The 7,243-nt window shown below is 47.3% G+C and overlaps 1 protein-coding gene across 1 annotated transcript in view; it reads right to left on the reverse strand.

Moving 5' to 3' along the window:
* Positions 1-7,243, reverse strand: part of ARHGAP26 (Rho GTPase activating protein 26) — a 529,711-nt gene that overhangs the window by 369,303 nt on the left and 153,165 nt on the right. The window lies entirely within an intron of this gene.

The raw sequence follows: 7,243 nt of genomic DNA on the forward strand, positions 1-7,243 counted from the left end.
TTTTTTTTAAATCATTTTATTAGGGGCTCATACAACTCCATCACAATCTATACATACGTCAATTGTGTAAAGCACACTTATACATTCGTTGCCCTCATCATTCTCAAAACACTCGTTTTCCGCTTAGGCTCCTTGAATCAGCTCATTTTTCTTTTTTTTTCCCCCTCCCTCCTTGCGCCCCACCCCTCATGTACCCTTGATAATTTATAAATTATTATTTTATCATATCGTACACTGCCTGACGTCTCCCTTCACCCACTTTTCTGTTGTCCATGCCCCAGGAGGAGGTTAATATGTAGATCCTTGTAATCGGTCCCCCTTTCTACCCCCCCTTCCCTACCTTTGGATATGATACTATCATCATATACAAATGTATGCTGGGATTTTGGTAGTGTGGTGGGGGCGGGTTTTGTGACCCAGAATAAAACCTGGAAAATAGTGTTCTGTTTTGTGTACATTCTTTTTCAAAGCACTCAGTTTGGATTTTATAATGCATGTTTGCTTATGAAATGCATTGCTTTAATCGTATGAATAATGAATAAAATGGGTTATTTTGACAGGGCTTTGTATGTGTATATCAACCTTACTATCTAGACTCTAATTCAAGTGACTTGAATTAGATATTGCACAATGTGTTTCACAAAAGGGGGTGGGGCTGAAAGGGGAAAATTCGCTTTCCCACTTTGCTCCATCCAAGCTGGCTCAGGCACGCACCCGACTAGTTAATTCTCAACGGAAACAGGAAAGCGCCGGCGAACCACAACGGGGCTTCTGGGACCCAATGCCCACGCACAGAGCCATCGGACGGCGGCGTCCACAGAGTTTTCAGGAACCTCAGAGACCCTGGGAAGCGGTCCCTCCTCTCCTATGAGGTCACTATCAATCAGAAGCAAATCACTGACCAGGTGTTTGTTTTGCTTTGATTTTTAAGTCAAAATGTAAATATTTTAAAGAATCCAAGAAGGCCAAAGGCTTTGAGATAAAATGGCAGAGAGTGGAGGTGGGGCGCTTCATTAAACCTTATTGCAGCAGTGTCTGAGGTACATGAATAATTTTAAGATTAAATAATATGCTGATATTAAACTGAATTAACAAATGTCTGTTGTAATAAGTTCATGATTTGTTTTGAGGAAAAATGATTTGTTTTGTATATACATAAATCTATATACAGATATGCTGTTGTAAGAGATATGAGAACACTGCTTCATTATCTTATTAATGGTAAGTTTATTTGATAAACCAAAAGTGTACTCATCTGACTAAAGTATATAAGTTATGCTACATAGCATTAACAGATAAATGGGTTTCTTACCACTGGAAAATGTTTTTGATTACTAGTTTGAAAAGCTGATTCATTCTTTGAATAGTCTAACTTCCAAGTGAAGGGTAGTTTGGATGCACAAAAAAAGGGTGATGCTTCAGCGTTGTCTCACACATCATTCCTGACCAGTTGAAAGTTCATGAGGAAACATGTGACCCCAAACTACTTACCTTGTTCTTCACCCCAGCCTGGGTGGAACTGTTTCTTTATGACTTTCTATATTGCTCTCTGGGATCCCGGTGGTGCAGTGGTTAGGCACTGGGCTGGCAACTACAAGGTCAGTGGTTGAAAACCACCAGCCAGCTCCTGGGGAGATAGTTTAGCTCCTGTAAAGAGTTTCCCTCTCGGAAACCCACAGGGGCAGTTCCACCCTGCCCTGTAGGGTCACCATGAGTCAGAATTGACTCAGTGGCAATGAGTATGATTTTGTTTGGTTTTGAATATTGATCTAGAACAGACATGGCATCTGGATACTTGTCTGGAAGGCCATCTAAGATAAGGTGACCAGATGTTAACATGGGTAAAGCGGGACACCATTGATAAAACTCATATCCTGGCGAAATAGCCACATGGCAGCCGAAAACTGTATACCCTAGCTTGTCATGCATTCTTTCCAAAAATCAGGACTTTTTAAAACGCCGTGGGACGTGGAAAAAATTGTTAAAAATCGGAACTGTTCCGCCAAAAGCAGGACGTCTGGTCACCTTAATTAAGACGACTCTGTCCATGGGGTCAATCAAACACCCCAGGAGACTGCTTGGGCATCCTGGGAGTTACTGTTTTCTCCAGTTGCTATGGTAGACTTTTGTGATTATCACTTTTACGTAATAACTTCAATTAGTCTTTATAAATATGTCCACTTGTCTACAGGATTAATTAACATTTACCCTTTTAGCTGGATGCCTTTTCAAGTTGGTATGTCTTCATTGATTTAAAATGGGTTTCACATTCAATTAGTAAAATGTAAAATGCTTGCAGTAGCAAACCCACGTGAAAGAACTTAGTGTATTCTATGTACTAAATGAAGACAACCTAAGAACTTGGTTAAACATTTTAGATGGACTGAAAAGCTATTTTTAAAAAGACAGAATAGCTAGTGTTAAATTTCAGGGGTGGTCTTGTTGAAGAGGGAAAAAGAAAGGTTTGTCTCAAAGCAGAATGTCTGGTTGTGAAAGATGGTTCAGGCTAATTTGAGGGTCTGTGTTAAGTTGTAGATTGTGGGGAAGTAAACTTTATTTGCTTCTGTTGAAAAAACTAGAAACAGTGACATATTTTAAACCCTGTATGATATGATGACGGGTTCATAAGATAGAAAAAGGTGAGTGAATCTTTCATTATAAAATGTTACCTGAGTGATAATACTTTCTGCTTAAACAGCAGTAGGATCACAGGCAGGGCCTGTGATCACTTAGTCCTGGCCTCCCAACAAGGCCATGGCGTGCCTGGCTAATGCTTAGCGTCCACTGGCCACTCCCTTATTGGTACACCTCAAAAACCCCTTCTTCAGAGGAGGTGGAAAGGCACATCGCCATGTCCCACGGTCACCCTCATTTAACGATTCCTCTACAATGGTGTTCAGTAATTTTCTATAGAAATTCATGACAGGCGGGGTGGGGGTGAGGTGACATACTGTCTCTGAGAAGGTGAGTTCATTGTTGTTGGCAGGTAACCTACGGACTGGTCCCATCTGATCACATGCCCAAGGACATGTGCGGTAATGTTTCACCGTTCTTGCTTGCAGAGAGCAGTCTGGTTGCATTTCTCCCAGAACAGATGGGCTTGCTCTCCGCCAGTCCAGGTACTTTCAATCGTCTCTGCCAACAGTACGACTCAAATGGGATCGAGTCCCCTTCAATCTGCCTTATTCACTGTCCAGCTTTCACACGCAGATGAGGTGACTAAAAGGACAAAGGCTTGGGTCAGGTGCACCTGGGTCCTCAAAGTGACATCTGTTTCTTAACACTTGTTAAATGTCTTTGGAACCAGGACCTCGCTCTCCTTATGTGAGAGGCAGCTCTAACGATGACAAAGGAAGAACGCTTCTCACACATCGACTCTTCTACTTTGCTTAGTGGCAAGAATGCTACGTAAAACCAAAGGATGAGCTACTACTCTACCTGAGCGCAGAGGGCCGGCCTAAGAAAAGTACCCAGCCCAGTTCACCAAAGAGCCCTAAGTCAGGTCAAACTTAAATTATAATAATACGGTACCAATCCGGTACCTTGACTTCCCTCTCCTTTGCCCACCCCCCCACCCCCGCCAATCATGTCTCCCTGCCTATAAAAACATTTGGCAGCACCATATCAAACTCCCTGATAGAAAGCCAGCAGTCACCACACACTCACGGTACGTTCTTTTATTGATGGATGACCAAAGACTCTGGACTCTTTCTATATATTTCGAGAGGAAGGTCCACTTCTTTCCTTGTAGAAGAGGACTAGCACAATAGACGAAGGAGGCTCTTCTGCCGACCTCGCCCTAGAGGTCACAGTGAAAGCTGTTCTCCCCCATCTTGCTGTGCCCTGGAATTTCATCCTGCGCCCCTTGAATGTTCTGCTCCATCGTGTTTTCACGGTTCTCAGCCATCATCTCAGAAGATGGGCCGTGACCTCCAAGGTCATTCCTCCTATTCACTCTGATTTGTAAACAGGGCACCTCTTGCTCAGAGTCCGGGCGCGGCAGCCAGGCATGCAGACCAGAGCTCCCGAGGCGCAAGGATAGTCATATGGATTCCGGCTGTCAAGTCCTTTGTCAGGCCTCCAGTAGCTTTTCTCCATGGGAAACGATGCCACACATCTTGTTCTCACTGGCCCTCCAACGCACAGACTGACTTCCTGCTCTCACAGCATCTTTGCTCGTCTCCTCTACCTCCTTATGTCCTCTTCCCAAATGCAGCGGGGCCTTTTGGCCCTATTTACCGGGTGAGAAGTGCAAGTCCACTCCTCTCGGGGCAGGGTGAGGCCCACAGAAGGACTCCAGAGAGGAGAGGAACTCGCTGCTTCAAAGAAAAGCTTCCACTCAAACACACGGAGGAACAGTTGGCCTAGCCCCACCTGGTGCACAGGTGAGGGAGGGCTGCATGTCCACAGAGGCTCCTCCCTCCACAGTCCCTGGTCTCAGCTCAATAAAGGAAGTACCAAAGACCTCCCCCACCTCCCTTTGTCTTCTTCCCTACCCTGGGCCTCTTCAGCAAGTAGCTGCAAGCAAACCTTATTCCTACTTCAGAGCGGACAACGCAGCATATTTTCAGTTTTTCTAAAGCAGCAGCAAAAACTGCTAACTGCTCCCTTGGACACTGACTGCATCAGCCTGCATTCCCTCGTCAACTCAGGCTGTTTCCATTCATAAGCGCGCAATGCCCAGGAGTCATCATTCAAGCACTCCCACAGACAAGGGGGCCCAGAACAGTGAAAAAGAGCAACACCGTCAGAGTTCTACCCCAGCTGTTGAGCCTCAATGTGATGTCCCACAGAGGGCCTGCCTCATCCTGCCTGGCCCTCTACTTCCGCAACCTGACAATCCCCCCCGCATTCAGCGACTCACGCCTGTGAACAACATGTCCATAGCAAGCGAGACAGACAATGCCATGCTGCGAGCCACGAGGTTTTCTTAGTAAGTAGGTCTCCAGGGCTTCCCTCCTCGTCCTCGATTGAGAGCTCCATCATGAGTGACCTGCTGGTACTGGAAATGCTGGTGGGATCGCTTGCTTCCAGTCTCGGAGAAACACACGCTACCAGAGAACAAGAAACTGGCAGAGGAGTGGTGGTCCTCGCCGACACTGGAATAATGTACCCATCACGGTGGGGTAGTGGTTATGACTGAGGCTGCAATCAGCATGATCAGCAGTTCAAAACCACCAGCAGCTCCGAGGAAGAAAGACTGAGTTTTTTACTCCCATTCACAGTTAACAGTCTTGGAAACCCATGAGGGGTGACTGTGAGTCAGCACTGACTTGATGGCAGTGTTAGTACATGACAGGAGCCCTGGTGGTGGAGCGGTTACAAGTTGGGCTACCAACCGCAAAGTCAGCAGTTCGAAACCACCAGTGGCTCCTAGGGAAAAGGGGCTTTCTACTCCCATAAACAATTACAGTCGCAGGGTCTGCTGTATCCTGTGAGTCAGCATCGGCTCGACGGCAGGGAGTTTGGTTGTCTGGGCTTAGTACCCCATGAGGAGCTCTAGTTTCGCACTGGTCTGTGATTCACAAGGTCAACAGGCTGAAACCATCAGCCGCTCCCACAGAGAAAGACGGGGGCTTTCTACTCCATGAACAGATTCGCTCTCAGAACCTCTTGGGGCCACTCTACCCTGTCCCACAGGGTCGCCAGGAGTCGGCATTGACTTGATGGCAGGGAATCTGGGTTTGCTTGACTACCACGTGGGATCTGGTGAGGATGAGCTGAAACCTAGGTAACGAGCTTAGCCTGGCATGTCAGAGGAGCTTCTCGGCAAAAGGTACACTATGGGCCAGTCTGGGGAGGGGAGAGGGGGCAGGCCAGGCCAGGACACAACAGCCCGCGGGGGAGGAAAGAGGAGCTGCAGTGGGGCATCAGTGGTGGGCAGGGAAAGAAGACTTGCCCTCAAGAACCAGCAGAGGCCGTGCTGCTGCTCAGCGTGAGGACACGTTTTCTGTAGAGCAGTGGCCTTCAGTGACGAGACACGAAGGACCGCGGCCTCGCCGTCAGGAAGTCAGGGTGTCATTATCTGCCATCCAAATCGCAAGAACATTTGGTACCTTGATGAGAAAATAAAGGTTTCTAGGGGGAAGAAAGAGCGGAGGGGAGGCAGGAGGAGGGCGTTCAACCCCTTTAGTCTGATGTTCCTTCCCTGGAACATTAAGATTGTGTGTCTTTTTCTGAAGGTCAGTAATGTCTTGGTACTTGAAGTAACTGTCTAAGAAAAACAGAAATGAACATGGTCACTGTGTGTATGGAGATTGTTTGAATGGCTGGAAGATTCCTCTGATGGCAACCAGCTCCAAATACACATACCCACACCCAGGTGCCCCCTGGGCTGCACGCTGTATTTCTCCCCACCTATAAGCAACCATACACTAACGTTCATAGTGGGGAAGAGCCAGCCCAGCCAGCTCTGCTGTTTACTACATGTGACCTAGAGCAAGTCTGCGTCCTCATCTGAAAACGGAGCAAACAAAAGTCTCTACTCCCAGAGCTGTTAAAGTAATTAAACGATATAATGTGGGTAAGGCACTTAAAACAGCACATGACAGAGTTTTAGGTAACACCGTTGATTTGATTTGATGGTTGTAATAGTTAGGATTTGGGGTTATCTTGGTCTCCGTGGTTTGGCAGTTAAGACCTCGTAATCCACCCGTGATGAAAGAGGCCTCCTCGAGACACTCCGTAACACTCTGCTTGCTTTTCGCAGAATCTGGACCTGCATCTGGCTCATCAACTACCAGTTCTTTGGACTTGAGCCAGTGGCCTGCCATATTGCTTGCTAATCAGCAAGGCTGCCATCTGACCTGTCAACCTTGGATTCACTCACCTCTGCAGCCACAGGCCTGTCTGTTTTCTGTGAGCCTTGGCTTCCCCAGTCTCTACGGCTTCACAAGTCAGGAGAAGCCTCCAGTGGAACATCTGACCCATGTCACAAACTGTCATTCCACTGAGGCGATCTAGCCAAGCCCAAATCCCCGCATGAACTGTCCAGAAGACTCTCCACGCCACTCTGGTTAGCACCAACCCACGGTGCGAAATCATCTCATGCAGCATCTTTTACACATTGAGGGGCGGAGGGAGTGGGAGAGGGATCATTGAGGGACGGAGGGAACGGGAGAGGAGGGAAGTTAAGGTGCGATCCTTGCATAGCAAGATGAAACTCCTCCCTCTTCACCCCTGGAAACCACATAGCTCAGCACCAGAGAGCTGGAGGAACGAGTTCAGCCAGAGGCTCCTCCCT

This window comes from Echinops telfairi, unplaced genomic scaffold, assembly GCF_000313985.2.
Source record: "Echinops telfairi isolate 266 unplaced genomic scaffold, ASM31398v2 ScPeMD7_7469;HRSCAF=8507_0, whole genome shotgun sequence".
Lineage (NCBI taxonomy): Eukaryota > Metazoa > Chordata > Mammalia > Afrosoricida > Tenrecidae > Echinops > Echinops telfairi.